Genomic DNA, 25034 nt, shown 5'->3' with positions numbered 1-25034 from the left:
CTTTCATCAAGAGGCTCTTTAGTTCCTCTTTACTTTCTGCCATAAGGGTGGTGTCATCTGCATATCTGAGGTTATTGTTATTTCTCCTGGCAATCTTGATTCCAGCTTGTGCTTCTTCCAGCCCAGCGTTTCTCATGATGTACTCTGCATATAAGTTAAATAAGCAGGGTGACAATATACAGCCTTGATGTACTCCTTTTCCTATTTGGAATCAGTCTGTTGTTCCATGTCCCGTTCTAACTGTTGCTTCCTGACCTGCATACAGATTTCTCAAGAGACAGGTCAGGTGGTCTGGTATTCCCATCTCTTTCAGAATTTTCCAGTTTATTGTGATCCACACAGTCAAAGGCTTTAAAGGCATAGTCAATAAAGCAGAAGTAGATGTTTTTCTGTAACTCTCTTGCTTTTTCAATGATCCAGCGGATGTTGGCAATTTGATCTCTGGTTCCTCTGCCTTTTCTAAAACCAGCTTGAACATCAGGAAGTTCACGGTTCACATATTGCTGAAGCCTGGCTTGGAGAATTTTGAGCATTACTTTACTAGCGTGTGAGATGAATACAATTGGGCGGTAATTTGAGCATTCTTTGGCATTGCCTTTCTTTGGGATTGGAATGAAAACACCTTTTCCAGTCCTATGGCCACTGCTGAGTTTTCACACAGCAGTGTGAAATTTCTCACAATTTCTCACAAATTTGCTGGCATATTGAGTGCAGCACTTTCATAGCATCATCTCTCAGGATTTGAAATAGCTCAATTGGAATTCCATGACCTCCACTAGCTTTGTTCGTAGTGATGCTTTCCAAGGCCCACTTGACTTCATATTCTAGGATGTCTGGCTGTAGGTGAGTGATCACACCATCATGATTATCTTGGTTGTGAAGATCTTTTTTGCAGAGTTCTTCTGTGTATTCTTGCCACCTCTTCTTAATATCTTCTGCTTCTGTTAGGTCCATACCATTTCTGTCCTTTATCGAGCCCATCTTTGCATGAAATGTTCCCTTGGTATCTCTGATTTTCTTGAAGAGATCCCTAGTCTTTCCCATTCTGTTGTTTTCCTCTATTTCTTTGCTTTGATCAGTGAGGAAGGCTTTCTTATCTCTTCTTGCTGTTTGTTGGAACTCTGCATTCAGATGCTTATATCTTTGCCTATTTATTGCTTTTTAAAAATATCAATACCTTTAAACATGTATTAACTCATTTATTCCTTCTCATGATCTAAGTTCAAAAATTCTGATAAGCTCCTTCTCCTAAATTAGCCATTTTGTTATATTTCATTTGTTATTGGATTCTTCTAAAAAAGACAAGTTTTAAAACATTGTGTCTCTCAACATTTACAGTTGTGATACCTTTTAAGAAAGACCAAACATAAATGATAAGACTATAAATCCTGTAAGTGAAGCCAATGCCTGGAGGCATATTCATTCATCAATCCTTACTTGAATACCTGGTACATCCTGGGAACAATCCCACGTTCTCTAGTTTTTAACTACTGTAGTAAAAAAATAAAAGTAAAAGTCCCTGCCATGATAGAACTTATATTCTAGTGAGGGTTACTGATAATGATTAGGACAAATAGGGAGAACGTATTTTTTTAGATAGTGAAAGGTGCCAAGGATAAAGCTACAGTAAAGGAGGAAAATATAAGGGGTCGTGGAGGCATTGTGAAATTTTAAATAGAATGACTAGGGAAGGTCTCACTAAAAAGATCCAGTTTAGACAAGAAGAAAATGAGGGGCACATAATCTAGCCATATGAGGAGGTGGAATGCCAGGCGAGAGGGCACATTTAATGGGATGGCGGGACAGTCAGTGTCTGGTTCATTCTAGAAACAGTGCTGTGGCCAGTATGCTTGAAGCAGAGAGATGGGGAAGTCATCAGAGAGTTAAGAGGGGTAGTGGATATGGGAGGTGGAGTGGAGGCAGATAATACAGGGCCTTGTAGATCATAGCTAGGACTTTGGCTTTTCCTCTGAGTAATACAAAAAGTCAGAGGTGGGCTCAGATGGAAAGAATGAGAATGTGGCTTATGGTTAAGAGGGTCACTCTTCCTGCTGTGTTAAGAATGGACTGCTGGTGGGAGAGGAGATCTATTAAGACCTATTTCAACAATTCACACAAGAGGTAATGGTGGCTTGGGCCAAGGTGGTAGCAGTGGAGGTCGTGAGAAGTGGTTGAATTATGGACATATTTTGAAAGTGTAATCAATCGGATTTCCCAACTGACTTGATATGGAGTTTGAGACACACAGAGAAGTTGATGGTGCACCAAGGTCCTGGTTTGAATAACTAAGGATGAAATGCCCTTAACTGAGAAAGGTAGACAAGGTGAGGATTGATATTTTTATTTGGGAGGGATTTGGTTAATAGGAGCTCCATAGTGTTATTTAAGCAGTAGGATTTTAAGGATAGGCAGAAGGGTCTTATAGGGGTTTACTATTGTATTTCTTCTTCAGTTCTAACCCTTAAGGTTCCAACCATGGCAATCTACTGATGAGTGGGTGGCCTTCAGGCAATATCAGGCTGAAGAAAAGTGGGGAGAGAGGAAATAAGGTGAATTTCACACTGGGTATGAGAAAGGGAAGAGAACCTAACTGCTTGCTCCTGTGTTAAGAAATTTAACTACGTGTGCTTACCATGTAGTGTTTGCTACTAAGCACAAATTATGCAAATTACAAAATGCATTATTAGTCATAGACATACTCTTTAAAAAGACAAAGATTTATATGCCATTTGATTTATTTAACAAATACTTGCCAAGCATCTTATCTGCACCAGTTTCTGTGCCAGGATTTGGGGCTGCAGAGAAGTATAAGATACTCTGAAGTAATGCTCAACCTGGAGGGCAGATATACATAAATAAACAATGAGAAGTATTATTACAGAGGATAGTTCCAATCTATGAGATAAAAGAACAGGGGATGATGAATTGTCAGGTGAGCTAGGCTCTGTATTTCTCCTTTGCTAATTAATTCTGGGATTCTGTTCTATTGGTATTCTTATTTTTCTTTATGAATCAGAAGTTTAACTATGAAAAGAGGTTTCAGGGTAATATATCATACGACTCTTTGTTGCCTGAGCTGCATTTCCTTCAGGACTTGCAAAATCTTGGGTCATGGGATTCCAACCTAGGATTAAAAAAAAAAGTCCAAAGTTTCTGTTCCTTGTTTGTAATTCTCCTAAACACGATTATCTAACTTCTTCTCCAAGCGCCATGACAAAGCAAAGTTTTTACAATAGGCTTACCTATGTGCAGCTTTAATGCATTGTTCATGGTCTTTATAACCAGGTGCTTGAAAAGAAGCAAGACTAGTGATATTCAGGAGTGAGAAGCTCAACTAGCATTATTGATCGTGGAGAGTTGAAGGTATCTGTATATGTTGTAATTTTGTTGTTCATTCCTTTGAAAGGGCTCTGTGAACATCATCATTCACTCCATGGAATAAGTGCTTATTTTTATAGAAATTTCCTTTTCTGTTTTTGGTGTATACACGTAATCCAGTGAGATTCAGTAGACATGACCGTTGGTAGTTGTAGGATGGTTACAACCTTCTCAGCTTCTGTAATAAGATATTACTTGAAAGAGACCATCCAGCTTTCTACCTTTAAATTTATACAGGTGTAGTGATAGCTTTGAATTTACAAAAAACAATGTGTGCAGTTGTCTTATGAGCCTAAGATGGTCTCACCTTTGAATTGTTTTCTTTTCAGAGTCTTTATTTCTATAGCCAAAGGACAGAGAAAATAAGGAAAAAATGGGGAAAATAAAATGATTAAGGGATTTGTTTATTTATCTGTATGACAGTTGTTTTTTAAATGTCCAGTGCACATGGGAATCATTTTGCCTGGTTAATTTGTGAGGACCAAGGATTGGGTTTATGCCTGGAGCAGGTTAGGAGGAGACTTCAGCCCACTGTGTGTTTAGGGAAGTGTGACTTTGCTTCAGTTCTCCACCACCCTTATGGAGCCCACACCCCTGCAACTACCAAGAATTATAGAAGTAGTGGCTTAATCTTCTTCCTATCCAAAGTCCTCTTCCCACCATATCCTCCTCAGGCAGCTAGTCTATAAGTTCTGCTATACTTTCTACTCAATCTACCTACCTTGGCCAGAATCACCTACTTAAGATAGTTTGTGATTACTTTTAATGAAATCATTTTGCACTGACAATACCTAAGCTTCTAGAAACATGAATAGGGCAGGAAAGTGCTAGATCAAGAAATCACATATTTAAAAATATGTAATAATATTCTTTTTTTCTGATTACTAGTGAACCTAGGGTATATTATAAACTAAACTGAGTCATGTTGCCCCTGGATTGTTTTTACAATAAATTTAATTTAAAATCTTCTACTTTTTATTTCCAATTTTAAATCTGAGGTGTATTCAGGGATGTATTCAGTATAGTTCAATAAACAATTATTAAGCCCTACTAGTGTCAGACACTGTGCTAAATGCTGAGTAACAAACATGACGGAGGCATGATACTGGCTCTTTAGGAGGTCATGCCCTGGTAGAGAACATTAATGTGTAATAAAACAAGAATCACAAAAGTCCCTATGCTTTAGACATCTACTTTGTGCCAGGCAGAGATATTTTTCATCCATTTAATCCTCACAACATGTATGCAAAGGATGTATTTATTTTCCATGTGTAACAGATGAGAAAACTGAGCTTCAGTGAGCTCTAGTCACTTGTTTCAGGTGACAGTAAATGGTAACTTACGGTTTAATATCTGAATTCACATTACATGACCTGTGTTCTTACAATTATGACACATTATTCTCTGGGATGAGAAAATCCACACTTTTAGAGCAATATGAAATGAGTTGATGTGCTCTCATTAATTAGCTCTCATTAATGTGCTGTCATTAATTAGAAATAAAATTTCTACAGAGTATTTTTATTGCATTTTGTTGTTTTAAGAGGAAAAAACAGAAATTAATTTGAATTGCTTCATTTTCTAGAGAAACTAAGATGTGAAGGTGAAATACTTAGCAAGCATGTAAGATTTACAGGGAAGTCATATTCATCCACTACATTTAATTCCGTGGTATTTGCCACTGTTCAAAATGCTTTGTACCTCCTTTCTGAATCCATTTTAGGATTTATTTTTATTCCTCTTAAAGAGTTTATTTACTGATAAAAATAATTTTTATCAAAAATGAAGGCTTGAGCATTTTGTCAGTAGACCTGATTCTAGATAAACTTTGGATAATTGCAGAAACCAAATGCCCCTTTTTTTAAAGAGGACAGTTTTCCGCATTTGAAATTCAAAACAATATGAAAGAGGTTTTGATGGCAATTCCACAGTCATTTCTTAAGCAATCAATAGAATCCAAGTATTGGATTGTGTAGTTTTCCAAGGTTATTACTTGAAAGTGGACAATACTTACATATTGCTATGAGCTGTTATATTTTTAGTGAATGATTACTTTATAGTTTCATATCATCCAGGTAGATTCACAGCAATGAAGTGAAAAGTTAAACAGTCCTACTTAACATGTGAATGTGCTTCCTTTACCTTCACCTCTCCTGGTCCTTTTCCATGAAGAGAACAGCCAGTCAGGACTTTGCAAGAGATCAAAATTTAGTAAGAAAGAAACAGGGAGGCAGCAAGAGCATGAACAGGAGAGGGAAAGAGAGAGAAATCACCAAAATGAGGAAGTGATTCCTCTAGTTATCAGAAACAGGAGCACAGTAACAATAGCTGAAATTCACCTCCCCATGGGGGAATGAATCATCAAAATAACCAGTGGAAAACAAGGTTGTGCAACCTTGACCAGCGTGTGTCACCGGCTGGTGGAATTTTTAGAAAGGCAGCAGTTTGGGTTCATCACTGCGGTTCATGATTGCACACACCTGTTTGGGGTATGGATTTTGCAACCCCCCAAAAAGGGGAAACTGAACTCACTGCTCCTCCCGAGCTGTGCAAAAAAGCAGAAAACCACAGCTGCTCGAGCAGTTAACAGATATCAGTAAAATACCCATGTTACATAATTAAGGATAACGTTCTTGAAGCATATGGGCCGGAGGTATTATACTCTCATTAAAACTTTAGGTAGGAAACAATTTAGCATATTCTCAGACATTTCTAGGATTGGATTCTATAATAAATGTTTGTAATTAGGCATGCTCTAAACATTTTATTAAATAATACATGAAGAAAATGGTTGATGAAATATAGACAGCTCTGCATTTTGTGTACAATGACATGGAGGCATCAAGAAAAGACATAAAAGATTTCTTCTCATTGGCTTGATAACTAGTCACTCTGGGCAGCTTAAGTAAGACTGGGTGAGGTTTCATTTGTCAGAGCAGCCTGTCTGTAATCTTAAAAAAGTAGGAATTAATGGCTCTTTTTTTTTTTTTTCTTTTCTTTTAAAATACATTATTTGTAGCCCAGTCTTCTTTGAATTGCTGGTCTTGAATAAAAAGAAGTGCTTCTGACCAGAGCAATGCAAAAATCTCCTGTACTTTATTCTAGCAAACAGAGATTGACTTGGTGGGAGATAATAGGGCTGGACAGAGCCAAAAAAAGAAAACCAAAAAAAAAAAAAAACCCTAAATCAACATTTGAAAACTTATACCTTGGCCAGCAGGTGCTAATATTTATAAGTTGGAGAGGAATAAGGGAGGGGAGTCTCCTGAGAATCACTAAGGCAGGTGTTGGGTCCCTGGGGAAGTGGTAGGAAACATGCCCTTGAGATGATATTTGTAGCAGGAAAGAGATTCTTTCAGTTCTGCAGTCCTGTTTGATATTCAAGCCAGGTGATTAATGGTGTCAACAATTCTTATCTAACTGGAAAAGTGTGTGATCTATGGAAATGAACTTAGAGGATCCTGGGAAGTCCTCAAGGGAAGAATGGCAACTTTCTGAAGTCATTAAGATCAGCTAGGTGTTTTGTTTTCTAATGCACACAAATAAGAAATCTGGTAACAAAATAAATATGAAATTTGGAGTGCCTTCTAGAACATACATGGTGAAACTAGGCAAGGTTGACATTGGTTTTACTAATTTGTCTGCTTAGTAGGTAAATGGGGTTGCCAGTCTGGCAGTTTGCACTGGCAATAAATCACCACTAGACATTTTATTTTAAAATTGGCACTGGCTTGAGGGAGGTAAAGGATTGTCAATTTGCTTTTATTTGAGGCCAGGCACAATCATAACAAACATAGGCCACCTGGAAACTTCAGCCCACATGCAGAAGTGTGGCTCAGGTCTCTATGGCTATATATTTTGTTATGTTTGGAGAGTGGAGGGGTAAATCAGAGACTCAAGATCCTGACCAGAAAGATCCTGGCAGACTGGCACAGCCTGGAGACGTACCTTTTAGAAATCAGTTTGGTTCTAGAATGATGATGTAGGAAGGATAGAATAGATTTGATGTTGGACAGAAAATTTGGTGGTTTCCTCTTTTATTGGTGGTGGTGATTAGTGGGGACCAGCAGGGCGCATGCAGAGCAGACAACTAGTACATTCCAAAAATCACTCCATTATTAAGGAAGTGGGTTGTTCCCTATTTTTTCAGCCTTATCTTGCTTCGAAGTTCGCTTTTAAATTTGGTAGTGAATGGAGTAACAGTGTTGAGAAAAAAATATCCTGAATGAGAGCTCATGCAACCTCTATTCTCATGTGAGCAATGATAGACGTTCTTTCTATGAAAATTGCTGTAATTAAAAGACAACCAAGTGGAGAGGAGAAAAAGGTTACACTGGACCCTTGTAAACTACTCTAATGGAAATGGTGGAGGTGAATTCTCTTCCTTTCATTTGTTTCCTGATTCCCCAAATATTCATCAGGGCTTCAAAGCATCCCTGAACAAATTTTTTGATTTAAGTATATTTAAGGATTTGGCTAATACAAAAGTTAGTGTGTCAGGACAATTATATAAAAATAAGCTGATTTACAAATTACTAGTCTTTCTTCTCTGTTTACATATGATATTTATCAGTCTTAACTGTGATGTATATTTTGTACCATGCACATTGTTAGCAAGGATCTGGTTAAGATAGAGATGTATTGACTTAACTTGGTCTCATGAATAATTCCATTTGTTTATTTGCTGGATATATCCAGTTTGCTGTTGATGCTGTAAATATTTGAATTGGATTCAACTTGTCCATCAGAGACTTTCCGCTGTCTCTCTTGGACATCATATATGTAATTTGATGACACTATCTCCTAGAAAGTAAGAAAAATGTGTACTTTGGTTTCTGCTTGGTAAAGTCATTCAAAGTGATACAAAATGTCAAGAGCAAAGAAGATAACCACTCCAATGATGTGAGGAAGCAATTGACAGTTTTCTTGGTATTTGGAACATGGGAGTACTTAGAGATTTGTGGCATTAATTACACATAAACAACTGAAGTATCAGATATCTGACCTGATAGGATTTTTCTTTGTTTCAAAGTATATAATATTAGACCCTTTACTAAATATTTACAAAAGTTCTGTTGTAAATGCAATGGGATCTGTGTTCCTTAGACCGCAATGTCTTACAAGCTGCCTGTTAATAAATGACAACATTCATAAAATGAAAAAGAAAAAGAAGAAAAATGAGAAATCCCCCAAAGCAGTCACTTTTATAAAAAGTCCCACATTTCTGCCAGTATTCAATGCCTGCATTAAATGTCACGCCAGTAAATCTTTGCTCAAATAGATCAAGATGCAGCAAATATAAGACCAAGTGTAGAAGGCTAAGTATATAAATACAATACTAAGAAATAAAGTGTCAACATTCCTTGGGTACCCTTCAAAATGATGCAGGTAATTAGCAGGTGTTTATATTTTTCGTTTTGACTTGCCCACAGGTATTCGTTTAACAGTATGTTTTGGAGACAGTCATGTAAAGATTTTCATTTTGGCAAGTGTCTCTAACATTTGTTTGGATTTAATATACACGTTAATTCAGAATGAAATATTCTGAACTAGATTTTTCTCATACATGAGGGCCCTAAAAACCTAATATGTAATTATTTACAGCATCCTGGATTTTCCAGCTATGCTGTTAATTTCAGAGCAGTTAAGCTTGTAGTCTTTACCTTAATTTTTTTCTCCTCCTGCTTGAGAGTTATTATGGGACATAAATCGTTTGTGTATATTTTGTGTGAAGATGGTATTAACTCACTTTGGGGAAATTGTAGTTCTAATCCTATTTTCATTATTTTGTTTTTAAAAACTTCCTTTCTTCATTCATCCTGAAGTTTTGAAGTGGGTAACATAGTTTTAAAAAATTAAGATATAAAGATATATTAGAGGTGAAAATAATTCAGCAAAAAATTATATATATTACATATATGTTAAAAGATATTCTCCATGAAAATAAAATGCCATTAACATTCATTGAGTTCTCTAAACATAAAAGGGCACATGTGTGCACATGCATTTTCTCACTTGCTCATTCGATAACTAGCAAAAATAGTCTCTGCAGGAAAGAGCTGCAAGACTGGTGCCAGGTTCCCCAACATACCCAAGGATTTCTTTATTTAGAACCTCCCATGTGCTATTTTTTTAAATCTTTGGAATCTCAGGGATTTTCCCATCCCGCTACATGCTTGAGACGTTTCAGAGCATGGTAACCCCCTCCTGGAATCCTCTAACTCTTCTGTTTTATTTTTAAACTGTGGGCAGTATTAGTGTACAGGGAAGCGACAGTTCCTATGACAAAGGATAAGATTCCCAGTGTATATAGCAATACCTCTGAAGATCACTGTTGGGTAGAGAAGCAAATGCCATGAGTCATTAAGTCTTCTCTTAAGGGGCCCTTGAAAATCATGAGATTTTAAGTCTAGAGTTTTGGGGGAGGAGCCATGCATGGCAGTATCTATAGGACACTCGGTGTAATCCTTGAATGTTTATTAAGCAACAGTTGATGTGTGCCAAAAGCCCGAGATGTGATATATGTCTAGTCTTTTTGTTTTCAAATTTTATTAGGTATGGTGGACCTGAATTTTGGTAATGCATTTGCTTTCAACGCAAGTATGGAAAATTGGCTGTTTTGAGACCAGACTGTGAAAATCTCTGAAACAATTATTTTAGTATTGTCCCTTTGCATTATATGGGTGAAACTATTATATATATTTAGAAAGCATGTCATATTTGCATATGATGTTTCTGATATGAACACACGACCTCCTTTACAATAAAGCACAATGTGCAACTGCAGAAAACGCCTTTTCACTTATGAACGTCTGAGTCTGAGATTCACACAAACCACACTTTTGTTTGACTCCAAAATGTGGGTGCCAAATGAATCTACTGCACTAGGCTTATGAACACTACTGCAACTGTGCAGCTACTATTTCTCTACTGGGAGAATTGTTTCGGCAGATAAACCATCTGGCTTGAAACACAGCCCTCTTTGAAAATATTCCCCATTATGTTAGCTCTGAAACAATGTGTACAACTATGCTCCAGTGGAGGACATGTTAACAGAAATTCAATGTCAAACAATATCTGCTCTGTAATCTTTCGCTAAATGTAAAAAAGAGGTAATCAAAATGCAAGATTTTAATTCTTTAAAAAGTTGTTGTGAATGTGACATAAGATGAAGAAAATTCAGGAAAATATTTAATAAGGAACTATAATAGAGTGTTTAACATAGTGACTTTTTTCTTTAGGATCACCCACGGAAAATGAGACTTCTTGTGTTATAAGCATATGAAGATGGCATATTAATGCTTTGTGTTCATTCATTTTCTTTTTATTATTTTTCTGTTTTTACTATTTTCAAATATGAATTCATTATATATGGTGGGTAAATTGTCAGAAGCCAGTATTTATAGCTAGATATCCTGAGCTGTACTAGGGTGACTCAAATGTGACTTATCAGTCAGGAAAGCTATGGAAAAACTAAACATAATATTGGGTAGGGAAAATTAGTATGCAGTGGTAATAGGTAATATCTATAACCAGCTAGAGGAAGTTTGATGGAAGTTTTAAGAATCCAAGCCAACCGTGTTCCTGTTATGGAAGAAAGCTAAAGGGAAACAAGAAATTTTTAAAAGTGTATTATAGGTTCAATAATATTTAGGGTAGTATTTAAAAAGAAGGCTTGCGTGAAGTCATGAGAAAGTTTTAAAAAGTTAAACCATCTGAGTTTATGAGATCAGATAAATCTACAGTGGGTGTGTCTGGACCATTGGTGGGGGTGATTGCAGGAGCAGTCAGCATATGATTGAAATGAAGTGGGATTGAGCTACGTCCTAAGAATTACTACAATGTATGTGGAATGAGAGAAAGTGTTAGGGAACAGAGCTTACTGGTCAACTGATGGGAAAAATTGATGTCATATGATGATGATAATTCCTATAAGGTTATAAATAATGGTACCTTAGTAGGAAACATTGACTTTCCTCCCATTTCAGTACAAAATTCCCTTGTGCATTAAAGATATTTAGTTAGAATTATTTTAATTAAATGGATTGTAGCTCTGGTTACTTTGTCCTTCATCTAGCTTCTTCCTCCTTACACTGGCTTTAGCTATGCAAACAACTATGTCTCAACAGAAGTCTCAACTTTCAACTGAAAAAGAACCAGGCTGCTTATTTTTTCCTAGTAATTCTAAGAGGAGAAAACTAAAATCCATAGAGCTTAAGTTACTTTTTCTTCCTTATTTTATAATTGCATTGTACTGGATAACTAGGAACTTGTATTAATTAAAGGCTTCCTTACACATGCTCTTCTTCCGAGGTAATTTCTGAGCAAGGGTTTTCAATAAAGAGGTCTGGTGAAGCCACATGAATTGACCAAAGGACCCAGGAGGATCCTCAAGGATGCTGTTGGGCTGTTCTTAATAGGAAAACAGAGGTCTGTCTCTAAGTGGGAGGAAGTCTCTTTTGATGGTGCAGATGGTATTTTCTCACAGTCATCTTAGAAAATCTTAAACTATCTACTACATGGGAGCCAATATCAGTGATCTACTGAGAACCAAGCTGAGGGAAATTTTTGGTCAAGTCTGATTCTACCATTGTTTCCTTGGTGAAGAGAAGGAATACATAAGTTCCCTCTGTGAGCTGGGGAATATACTATCCAGTCCTGAAAGCAGTGGGATTTTCTCAGTCCATTCAGGGCCATTAGCCAAAGCAGGCACTCTATTAAATTATATTGTTGTCTATGTTTATGACTAGAAGTGAACTCTGGATTATGTCTCTAACAGGAAAAGAACAATCAGCAAATTAATGTATTGGACTTCTATGAAGTCTTCTTTGGTAAAAGTTAATTATCACTCTAATACTATAAGGTCTGTAGGCCTGCGGAGAGCACTTAACACATGAGCTTCTGTTTGCATTTTCCCAGTTTTTTTTTCCCCTCATCAGAGACGAAGTCATATTGTCAGATGGTAAGGATGAACCTTCATTGGAGAGAAACTGAGGCAGTGTTAAACATTAACAGGTCACTTGGAGGGAGGAGGGTCTTTAATATTTCTTGGGCAGTTTTATAGATTATCTGTAGTGTCTGTGTATGTCTCCATGTGCTTGTATGTATAGTAAATTGTCAAGGGTCTGACAAATTTTAAAAGTTCCCCAGAAACATTTAGACATAGATATGAGATGCATTTTTAAAAGATAAAATTTAAGTAATTTTCATTGGAAAACAGAATATGACTAAAGATTAACAGAATTTGGGAGATAATTATTTGAGGGTATGTATATGAAATTGGACTTCTCTCTATTCTTGGTTAGCATTTTCAGTGGAGAATTTAAGAATTGAGAAGACAATTAATCCAAATGATCACAGTCTCCAGAATGGGATTCTGAGGAAATCTGAGAAATTCTTGTCCCCACGAGGCTCTATAAGGGCACAATGGTAAATGATGCTGCTGCTGCTAAGTCGCTTCAGTTGTGTCTGACTCTGTGTGACCCCGTAGACGGCAGCCCACCAGTCTCCCCCGTCCCTGGGATTCTCCAGGCAAGAACACTGGAGTGGGTTGCCATTTCCTTCTCCAATGCATGAAAGTGAAAAGTGAAAGTGAAGTTGCTCAGTCGTGTCCAACTCTCAGTGACCCCATGGACTGCAGCCCACCGGGCTCCTTCCTCCATCCATGGGATTTTCCAGGTGAGAGTACTGGAGTGGGGTGCCATTGCCTTCTCCAATGCATGAAAGTGAAAAGTGAAAGTGAAGTCGCTCAGTCTTGTCCGACTCTCAGCGACCCCAGGACTGCAGCCCACCAGGCTCCTTCCTCCATCCATGGGATTTTCCAGGTGAGAGTACTGGAGTGGGGTGCCATTGCCTTCTCCAATGCATGAAAGTGAAAAGTGAAAGTGAAGTCGCTCAGTCGTGTCCGACTCTCAGTGACCCCATGGACCTCAGCCTACCAGGCTCCTCCATCCATGGGATTTTCCAGGTGAGAGTACTGGAGTGGGGTGCCATTGCCTTCTCTGATGGTGAATGATTTACCTCTTTGCTGCCATTTACAGATTTTCAGGTAAACTGTGTCTTCAGGCCCTTCTAAACTTGACAAAGAAATTCAATGCAACAGTTCCAGGTACTTTATCTCCTTGTCCTAGGTGCAGAAACACAGCCCAGAACTTCAAAGCAGTCTTTATAATTTAATGGTCATCACCGTTTACTCCAGAGAATGAAGTAATAGTTGCGATTAAAAACAAACAAGAAGTGAAAACCAGCCCACTGACTGCACTGAGGTGGGCAAGTACCCGTGCTCAGGGCAGGTAAAGTAGATTAATAACAGGCCACTCCTTAGAAGGTTTAAGCTCTTACTGTCAGAGGGTAATAATTAATGATCAAATGTTAATGGAGATACTAGGCTGTTGATGTCATTAATTCAGCTCAGTGGAGCCAGTTCTGCCCAGGACCTGCCACAGCTGTCACTGCATTTGCTTAATTATTCCAGTGCCTTCAGGCTCTTTTTCTTTCTTTACCCTCCCCCACCCCCACTAACTATAGGACATTATGTTTTCACTGATGCAGAATTATGAAGAGCATCCTGCTCCCTGGGCAGTGCCAACCCCAAAATATGTGAACACCCAAAGGCAACAAAGGAGACCCTAACTTTTTACTTAGATGAAAAGATGGAAAATGTTGAAGAAAGACCATCTTTAAATAGCCCGATTGTGCTGACATAATTTTATGGTTCTCTAAGGATTTGGATGTCGAAAGTGAACTCTGAGCTGAGTAAAATGTCAAAGTGCTCACCCTCTCCCACAATCAAACAAAGAGAATATAGAAAAAGTGGCGCAAGAGTGTTGGTAAAACATAATGCCGTACAATCATTCTTCCAAGAGGGAACCAGAAAGTTAACTTTGCTGGGCAAATTGAGGCAAGGAAAAACACGGTGAGGGAAATGCCACTGTGATTAAAATTCAGTTGTAGGAGTATATGAATTTGCCTGCTGTGCTTACAGAAACTTTTTGTATTTCTTTAGCTTTGTGTCTCTTTCATCTATTGCATTGCCTTAAATTTAAGGAAAAGCATTCTTTGTAAATATTGTTTGGGTCTTTCTCCCACTGGCCTGTTCTAATAATCACCACATTTTTCACTTTACTGTTTCCTAATTGGAATGGGGTGTTAATTTGGACTTTAAAAGACCCCACCTTACAAAATGTGTAATTGAGAAAAGCTAGTGCCTTGGCTTCTAGATATAGTCTCCAGTTGAGATGGTGCTATGATACCAGACTAGGCCAATGTGTCTTATGCCTCAATGCTGGAATTCTGCTGGACTCTTCTCCCCACTGAAGCACTTTAAAAATGTGAGGCCCTACAATTTCAAATTTTTCTCTTGGCTGCACATGGTGATTTAAAATAATTGAAGCTCTTCAAATTTTTATATGCCCTCAAATTTAGAAGTGAACAGTTTTGCATGTGCAGTATACTATGATTTAAAATTTTTAGAGTCCCTCCAATTTACCGTTAAGAGTCTCAACTTGTGAGTGGTAGGGGAGCCTGGACTTTAACAGTTCACAGTGGTTTAAAATGATCACTATATTCAGATGATATAGAGGTGAATAGAATTCTGGGCACTTGTGTACATTTTTTAACTCATTGTTGAATTGACTTGTTTTTTTAGATTCAAAAGATATTAGGCCACCAGAAGAAGCATTTAAATAAACCACTGAAAATTTACCATAACACAATTTTACTTTCGTTGCCATGAGTCCACACTGATGACCTGAATATAATCATCATAAAGCCAAATGGCTAAATTTGGCATAGAAAAGAACTTATTTTTTTCCTAGCTCCCACACAAAAAAAATATATTCAGTAAAAACACCTGATACACCATGGTGACAACACATAGATTCCACAGTCTATCTTTAAAAATCATTCTGCTCTTTTTTAAACAACAGGGGCTTTTTGAACTATTGTATAAATTGCTACTTTTTTAAAAAAAATCTAAAGTACATTAAACTGAGTTTTCATTACAATGCAATAATACTTATTTTTTATATTTTATTAAAATGTAGTTGATTTACAATGTTGTATTAATTTTTGCTTGTAGAAACTAACATAGCATTGTAAAGCAATTATATTCCAATAAAATAAAATAATTTCTACTGTACAGGAAAGTGACTCAGTTATATATATATTCTTTTTTCATATTCTTTTCCATTATGGTTTATCACAGGGTATTGAATATAGTTCCCTGTGCTATACAGTAGGGCCTCATTGTTTATCCATTCTGTATATTACTAGTTTGTTACTTCTAATAGATGGTCAATTTTGTTTTTTATTTAAATATCTCAAAGTGTTTTTATTAAAGATTAATTTAGATATTCATATTATATTATCTCTAAGATAAAATATATGCATTCATTTTTAAAACCCATTTGTTTGAATATTTGGATGGTGAACCAAATGCAAAGACACATAATTATGAAACACACAAAATGGAATCTTCAGATGGCTTACTTGTCCACTTGATGGTCATTAAGCATTCCTTAGATCTTTTACCAAAGGATATTCTCTAAATGGGAACATTTAAACTTTTGTTGAATGCCCTGATGCCAAGATTCTAAGATGTAGGGTAGATTTATGGTTTAAAAGTTAATAATATATAAGAAGAAATCTAGTTATTAAGAAGTCAGCTAAAATTCTTAACATATTTTATTTGTACCTTTGAAAGCCACATGGATGCTCTTTTACTTGATTTAAATGAAAGTGACAAAGGTGAAATTCCAGCATATTTCTTAGTCACTTCTCTTCCTCAGCAAATGTTTTCCTTTTGATAAAAATTAGGATAAGTTGATTATGAATTTGATTTTTTAATGAAAACTTAGAGTTGGTGTTTGAAAGATCCTGAAAACTGCCTAATCTTATAAGCTAGCTTTATAAATCCCTATATTTTTATTACAGCAGAAATTTAACAGGATTAGAAATAGAAAATTCTAATAATAGTTAATATGTTGTATTTTGAATTTCTGTAACTCTTGGGATCTAGGTCCTGAACTATGTAAAGTCTTACATTTGGTATAGTAGTCAACTTTTGCCCTCAAATTTATTATTAGTTTCTAAAGTTTGAAAATTTTTCTTCTGTTTGTATATTTTTAGTCCCCACAGTTAGAGTGCTTGACTGAGCAACTGAGCGCGTGTGCACACACACACACACACGCACGCACACAGGTTACAGTGCTCTTTGGTTTTTAGATAGGCAGACAAAAGCTAAGGAAGTGTGTTCAATTATTTGTGGCTGTGCTAAATTAAAAATGTTTCAGTGGACTAGAGTTATGCTATTAAAGAATTGAATTAAACCTTATTTAGGTCATAGGTAAAGTGAGTAAAATTATATCAAATTAGCCTATGCTGAGCATATATGAATGCCTAGAGATTGCCTAGTCCTAAAGCATAGCTAGGGCTTCCTTGGTGGCTCAGACGGTAAAGAACCTGCTGTAATGTGGGAGACCGGGGTTTAATCCCTGGGTCGGGATGATTCCCCTGAAGCATGAACCACCCACTCCAATATCTTGCCTGGGAGATCCCATGGACAGAGGAGCCTGGTTGAAAAGAGAGCCTGGGGTTGAAAAGAGTCAGACACGACTGAGTGACTAACACACAAAAAGCATAGCTATGCCAAAATAAAATTATTGCTTTTAGCTATACCAGTTTTGGAGTCTTTAGGAACTGGAAAGTTTATTTAGAAAAACTAAAAAGTGCTATTTGCACATAGACTCTCAATCTTTCAGTAAAACAGTTCAAATAAACATCTGATATGTATTGATACACCTTTTAAAATAAAGACTGCTGTTATTCCATGTTTTAGTATTGTTTGCAGGGACAGCTGGTATTGTTTTGGAAACAGTAAGGATATTAGTTACCATTTAAAAAATAATTCAGAATATATAACACCTGGACTTGAGAGATTCGAAAGGAAATTTCTCAGGTTAAAACTCACCGACCTTTTCAATTACTTTGCATTTTTAGAGAAAGGTCAATTTAGTAAATACTTTCCTATTACATATAAAATCCTAGGAGAAAAAAAAGGATAATTTAAGAAATATAGCCATAAAAACCTGAAGAATGACATAAAGAATATGTATTTGCTTCAAAGGTGTAATAGAACTTTTAAAGAAACTCTAAGGGAAATTATCAATAAATTTGACCTCATAAAATGAAAATAAAATATATTTCTGTACATCAAAAATATGAGAATTGGGAATACAAACCACAAATAATGAACATTTCTACAGGTATCACAGATTAGAAAATATCTGCAATATAAAAACATTTCACCCAAATTTATGGGAAAAAAAATCTTCCATAGATATATAGGAAAGGGTAAAAAACAGTGAAAATAAATTATAAGTGGTTAACAAATTTATGAAAATGAAATGTGATGAAATAGATTATATTTAATATCAAATATAATAATAGGTTGAAAATAATACAGTTATAAAATTTCCTAATTCTGTACTGCAAACATAAAAGAAAAAGCCAATAATTTATTTAACAAATGCTTTTGAGTATCTACAAGGTACTAAAGCAGGTCTAGAGATACAGTGATGAATAAGACTTTGACAGTCCTCTCTGGAGAGGCTTGCAGTCTTCAGTGGATTGAAAGTGAAAGTGAAAGTGAAGTTGCTCAGTTGTGTCCAACTCTTTGAGACCCCATGGACTGTAGCCTATCAGGCTCCTCCATCCATGGGATTTCCCAGGCAAGAGTACTGGAGTGGGCTGCCATTTCCTTCTCCAGGGGATCTTCCCAACCCAGGGATCGAACCCAGGTCTCCTGCATTGCAGACAGATGCTTTGCTATCTGAGCCACCAGGGAAGCCCTATGAGTGGATTTTAGGAATTAAATAGGCACATATAGGGTGGTGTGACAATCACTTTGCTGTCTAAAGAGCATGGACTTGGGAAACCAGAGAAAGCCTCTCAAGGGAGTGAAGTTGAGGCTCAAAAGTATAATGTCATTCTCCTTGCTTTGCTTTTTCTCAAAATCGTCATTCAAATCCTTCAGCAAATCTCTGATTTCTACTGTCAAAATACACTGAGATCTGACTACCCTCCTCCTTTTGTATCACTCTAGACCAAACTTCCTTCACCCGTTTCCTGAAATATTGTAATAGCTTCCCAATTGCTCTCCCTACTTCCACTCTTCTACATTGTGTTCTGTTTTCCTCCTGGTACTTCCAACCTGCACTACCCACACAACCCTGCAGAGTCTCACATATCATTTAGAGTAAGACCTAAAGCCCCTAAGGCATGCAGGCTTGGCTCAAACGGTGAAGCGTCTGTCTACAATGCGGAGACCTGTGTTCGATCCCTGGGTTGGGAAGATCCCCTGGAGAAGGAAATGGCAACCCACTCCAGTACTCTTGCCTAGAAAATCCCATGGACGGAGGAGCTTGGTGCAGGCTACTGTCCATGGGGTCGCAAAGGGTTGGTCATGACTGAGCGACTTCACTTTCTTTCTTTAAAGCCCCTAAGACCTTTTCATGATTTTCTCTTGAAGTCTGTCTGATCTTAACTCCTTTATCTTCCACTTTGCTGCCTGATTGTCAGCCCTTCCTTTCTTCTTTTCCACAAATATACTAAGTGTTCCATCAGCTCATGAGCTTTGCGCTTATTGTTCTAGACATGTTTTCCTTTCAAATAAAAGTACAACTTTGCTTGCTTTCTCACTTCATTCAGAGTTCCACCCAAGAATCATATTATGAAGAATACTTCCTTGACCTCCTATTTAAGATGGCAGCCTCTACCTCATCTAGGCCTTTACCTTACTTAACTTCTCATCATTTATCACTTCTTGATATATTTCTTTTTTTATTGTTGGTGTCCTTATCAGAATGTAAGATTATTGACATCTTGGACTATATCAGTCAAGGCTCAACCAAAGAAGAAAAACAAGTAGAACAGTATCTAGTTGTCTATCACCTATTTATACTTTCTGAGGCAGATTCTTTGCCATCTAAGCCACCAGGGAAGCCAGACTAACACCTGTCTATCTATCTCAAGGAATTGTGTCAGGTGATTGTGGGAGCTGTTTAAGAAAGTTTGAAATCCGTAATGCAGATCTTCATGAGGAAAAGATCATGGTCAGCATGAAACCCACAAGTCACAGTCACTTGTTGCCTATAGGAAGAAATATTTTGTTTTCTCTCAAGATTTATTGAGGTATAATTGACAAATAGTGTGTATATTTAAGATATATAGCATCATGATTTTCTATATCTATACAATATGAAATGGTAACTAGAGTCAGGGTAATTAATACATTCATCACTTCACCTAGTTACCATTTTTTTGTGTTGTGTGTGGTGAGAATACTTAAGATTTACTCTTTCAGCAAATTTCGAGTATCTAGTATACAGCACAGTTTTATTAACTATAGTCACCACTCTGTACATTAGGTCCCCAGAATCTTATAACTGAAAGTTAAATACCCTTTGATCAACACCTCCTCATTTCTTTCACTCAAGCCTTTGGCAAGTACCATTCTATTCTCTGCTACTGTGACTTTGTTAGATTCCATTTATAAGTGATCTTATACAATATTTGTCTTTGTGTGTCTGGCTTATTTCACTTAGCATAATGTCCTCTAGTTTCATCCATGTTGTCACAAATGGCAGGGCAAAGGACCAGAATGGACATTTTTTTAAAAAAAAGACACAAATGGTCAACAGTTATATGAAAAGTTATGACATCACTAATCATCAGGGAAATGTTAATCAAAACCACAATGAGATGTCTCTTCATGCCTGATAGAAAGTTTGTTGTCAAATAGACAAGTTATCCAGTGCCATGGGATGTGGAGAAAAGGGAACACTTGTACACCATTAGTGGGAATGTAAATTGGTACAACCATTATGGAAAACAGATTTTTCAAAATATGTAGATTTCTTAAAACACTAAAAATAAAATTGTCATATGATATAGCATTCCCATGTCTAGGTATATATTTCAGGGAAATAAAATCACTATCTCAAAGAGATATCTGTACTTCTATGTCTATTGCTGTATTATTCACAATAGCCAAGATATGGAAATAACCTAAGTGTTTGTTGATGGATAAATGTATTAAAAATGAGAAAATATAAAATGGCCATAAAAAGAAGGAAATTCTGCTATTGGTGACAATAGGCCTTCTAATGAATTAAATCAGTGTACCTAGACTATCTGAGATATTTTCCCTTATTTGAGTTAACTGATTATGGATCTTACTTATATCTGAAAACTTCCTTTACATCAACAATGAAATTAGGGTTTGGTTAAATAACAGATAACTGTATCCTTGCCAAACTGACACATCAGTTGGAAAGATCTCATGGGGAACAAACAGGGCAACAGATACAAAGGGAGTTTACATTCACTCAGAAGTTTTTCTCCATAGACCTTGGCTGGTTCCTCAGGAGAAAAATTGGGGGAGGGGAAGACAACTGGAGAGTCCTTCTCAATGGTTTAGGTGTGAAGGGTGATTGGCTGCTGTGGGGAGGGGGGGTGGTGGAGGGGAGGTCAGCAGGTATAAATCTGCTTTCCTGCACCCTTCTTTCCTGTGAAGAAAAAGCCTGGCCAGGAAGGAGGAGCAAATCCTCTCTTTTATGCACAAGTATTGCTTCAGGAAGAAAAGTAGAAACAAAACTTCTCTGTTCCTGGGAGGGACAGGGAACAATCTCTTAGGAATTGAGCAGAAACCTGTTGCTGTTGGAGAAAAGATACAGGAAAACCCCTCAGACCCCTGACCCCAAGGAGGGCTGCTGGAATTCAGATTGGGTCGAGAATCATATATTTAGACACCTTATATTTAGAGATATTTAAGTAGAGATCTGCTACTTCTGGGGGAGAGGAGAAAACTCCCATCCAAATATGACTGTAATTACAAGGCAGAGTTTTGCTGCCATAGTTGGGAGGAGTAGAAATGCTGAGAAGACCTAGGCATGGAGAGCCTACCTATGACTATGACTGGTCCAGGACAAGAGAGAACTTCCCTGCCTTCTGCATGAATCTAATACTGAATAATAAGCAGCATCAATCCATTACTAAAGGAGAGATAGAGCATGGATGGAGAAGGCAATGGCAACCCACTCCAGTACTCTTGCCTGGGAAGTCCCATGGACGGAGGAGACTGGTGGGCTGCAGTCCATGGGGTTGCGAAGAGTTGGACATGACTGAGCGACTTGCCTTTCACTTTTCACCTTTATGCATTGGAGAAGGAAATGGCAGCCCACTCCAGTGTTCTTGCCTGGAGAATCCCAGGGACAGGGGAGCCTGGTGGGCTGCCATCTATGGGGTCGCACAGAGTCGGACACGACTGAAGCGACTTAGCAGCAGCAGCAGCAGAGCATGGAGGCAGATCCCATGGGAGTGTGGGTTTTGTGCTATGCTGAAAGCTGATGGGAAAGCAAGAATACTGAGAAAAACCATTTGGCACTCTAGCCCTCACTCTGAACCCAAAGTGACATCAGTCTACTGCTAGAGGACTGTGAAAACTGACATATACTGGAATTCAGGTTAACTAGCAACAACAAAGCCCCAGATCTGCTCAGCTCCTGACTAGATTGGCTTATAATCCCATTCTAATCACTTCATAGCAGAAGAGAGATGCTCATTTCTAGGAATAAATACTATTTCCTTCAGTCTCTACTATTCTTCTACAAAATGTCTAATGTTTAATTATAAAAAATATAGGATATATATTAAAAGTAACAAGAATAGACAGCCCTCTGTCAAGAGATAAAGCAATTAGCAGAATGACAATTAGATATGACAGAGCTGTTCAAACTATCAGAAAAGGATTAAAAAATAATGATTATTTGTATATTAGAAAACTAGTAGAAAATGTGAACAATGTGCAAGAACAGTTGGGAAATTTAGTAACATGGAAACTATAAGAAAAGGTCAAGTGGGAATGCTGAAATGAAACATGGTACCAGAGATGAAGAGTTGAATTGATGGACCCATCGTTAGACTGGACACAGCCTTGGGAAGAGAGTTAGACACTGGACAACAGAAATTATCCAAGCTGAAAAATAAAGAGAAAAAAAACGAATGAGTAATAAACATAGTTGAACTTAAAATCTGCACAACACTGTGTCCTCTAATGTATGTATAATTCCAGAGGGAGGACACATAGAAAATTGGGCAGAAGATACATTTGAAGAGTAAACTGTCTGCGAATTCCCCCTCCCTTCAAAGAAGTAAGAGATTGAACCACAAATTTGAATACTCAAAGAATGTTAATGAAGATAAATACCAAAATACAACAAAACCAAACCTTACCTAGACATGTCAGAGTGAAAGTAATGAAAACCAAAGACAAAGAGAAAAACTTTAAAGAAGCTAGAGAAAAAAGAAACATTACATACAGAAGAAAAATAAGGATTATACCAGAATATTTATCAAGACTATGTAAGCCAAAACCCACTGATTTAACATCTTTAAATACTAAAGAAAAACAATTATTGACTCAGCATTCTATACTGAGAGTATGTATTTCAAAATAGAAGTGAACTAAAGATAAAACTCAGAGAATTTATTAACAATGTGCCAGCCCTCAAGGAAATAAAGAGGAAGTTCTTAGATATTGTAAAACCAAATGGAGTCATTGAACAAGATGATAAAGACATATTCTAAGATGAAAATAAATTTAATTCATTAAAAAAAATTGAAATTTCACAAAGTAGGTTCCAGGGCCACAGTGGAATTAAACTGTTAACCAGTAAGAGAATTCCCTAATGTTTTAAAATTAAACAATATTCTGTTAAAAAACTCAGGTATCAGAAAGGAAGCCACAAGGGAAATTAGAAGATAATTTAAGCTGAATGAAAATGAAAATAAAATGTATCAAAATTTACGAGACTGAGTCAAAGCAGTGATTAGAGGAAAATTTATAGCATTAAATTCTTTGATTAGAAACCAAAAACAGTTTCAAATCAAAAATATACACTTCACCTTAGAAAAGTAGTAAAGAAAGTGCCAGTCAAACCTGAACTAAGAAGAAGGAAGAAAAATAATAAGATAAGAAGAGAAAAACAATAGAAACAGCCAATAAACCTAAAAGCTGGTTTTCGGAAAAGATAAAATATATAAACCTCTAGGAAACTGATTAAAAAATTTAAAAAGATACGAACTACCAGTACTTGGAATGAGAGGACATCACTACAGAAAATTCAGACCTTAGGACGACAGTAAGAGAATATTATGAACAACTTTATGCCAATAAATTGATAACTTAGATGAAATGGGTAAATTCTCTAAAAAAACAGAAACTATCAAAATTTATTCCAGAATAAATAGATAGCCCTAGCACATCTATACCTATTAAAGAAATTCAATTCATTGTTAAAACAGTCCAAAAATAAAAATTCCAATACTTTATGGTTTCATAGGTGAAGCCTATTAAACATTTTTGGAAGAAATAATATTAATTTTATTACAAATTTTCAAGATAATAGAAGAGGAAAATTTCCCAAATGATTTTATGAGGCTAGCATTACCCTGATACTAATAATTGGAAAAAAAAAAAAACAGAGCAAAACTACAGAATACATTTATTATTGAACATAGGCACACAAATCCTTAACAAAACTTAAAAATTAAACCCATCCATATATATAAAAGATAATAAATTGTGATCTGAGGGGAAGCAAGTTTAGTTCAATATTTGAAAATCAGTCAATGTAATTTACACAATATAATTTACAACATTGAAAGACAGATTGAAAGAAACTTAATGAGCATCTCAATAGATACAGAAAAAATATTTAACTATATTTAACATCCATGAAGGCTGAGCACTGAAGAACTGATGTTTTTGAACTGTGGTGTTGAAGACTCTTGAGAGTTCCTTGGACTGCAAGGACATCAAACCAGTCAATCCTAAAAGAAATCGATCCTGAATATTCATTGGAAGGACTGATACTGAAACTCCAATATTTTGGTCACCTCATGTGAAGAACTGGTTCATTGAGAAAGACCTTGATGCTGGGAAAGATTGAAAGCAGGAGGAAAAGGGGATGACAGAGGAAGAGAACAACATCCATTCATGACAAAATTCTCAGGAATTTAGGAATAGAAGAAAACATCCTTAATCTCTTTAGAGAAATTTATTATAAAACTACAATTAATATAGTGCCTAATGAAGAAGAACTACAGAGGTTCTTGATGAAAGTGAAAGAGGAGAATGAAAAAGTTGGCTTAAAACTCAATGTTCAGAAAACTAAGATCATGGCATCTGGTCCCATCACTTCATGGCAAATAGATGGGGAAACAATGGAAACAGTGACAGACTTTATTTGTTTGGGCTCCAAAATCACTGCAGATGGTGACTACAGCTATGAAATTAAAAGACACTTGCTCCTTGTAAGAAAAGTTATGACCAACCTAGAGAGCATGTCAAAAAGCAGAGACATTACTTTGCCAACAAAGGTCTGTCTAGTCAAAGCTATGGTTTTTCCAGTAGTCATGAATGGATGTGAGAGTTGGACTATAAAGAAAGCTGAGCGCCAAAGAATTGATGCTTTTGAACTGTGGTGTTGGAAAAGACTCTTGAGAGTCCCTTGGACAGCAAGGAGATCCAACCAGTCTATCCTGAAGGAAATGGCTCCTGAATATTCTTTGGAAGGACTGATGGTGAAGCTGAA

General features: G+C 36.7%; 1 long non-coding RNA gene across 2 annotated transcripts in view; it reads left to right on the top strand.

Annotated features, from left to right (window-relative positions):
- Positions 1-25034, top strand: part of LOC132343016 (uncharacterized) — a 372811-nt gene that overhangs the window by 86222 nt on the left and 261555 nt on the right. The window contains exon 1 of one of the 2 annotated variants that reach the window (XR_009491652.1): positions 3052-3363. The exons of the other annotated variant lie outside the window; for it this stretch is intronic. This is a non-coding gene — a long non-coding RNA (uncharacterized lncRNA). Of the gene's footprint in view, positions 1-3051; positions 3364-25034 lie in introns of those variants that run through there. 2 annotated transcript variants of the gene reach the window in all.

The sequence above is a fragment of the Bos taurus genome, chromosome 2 (genome assembly GCF_002263795.3).
Source record: "Bos taurus isolate L1 Dominette 01449 registration number 42190680 breed Hereford chromosome 2, ARS-UCD2.0, whole genome shotgun sequence".
Lineage (NCBI taxonomy): Eukaryota > Metazoa > Chordata > Mammalia > Artiodactyla > Bovidae > Bos > Bos taurus.
This window is presented reverse-complemented; position numbering and strand designations above follow the sequence as displayed.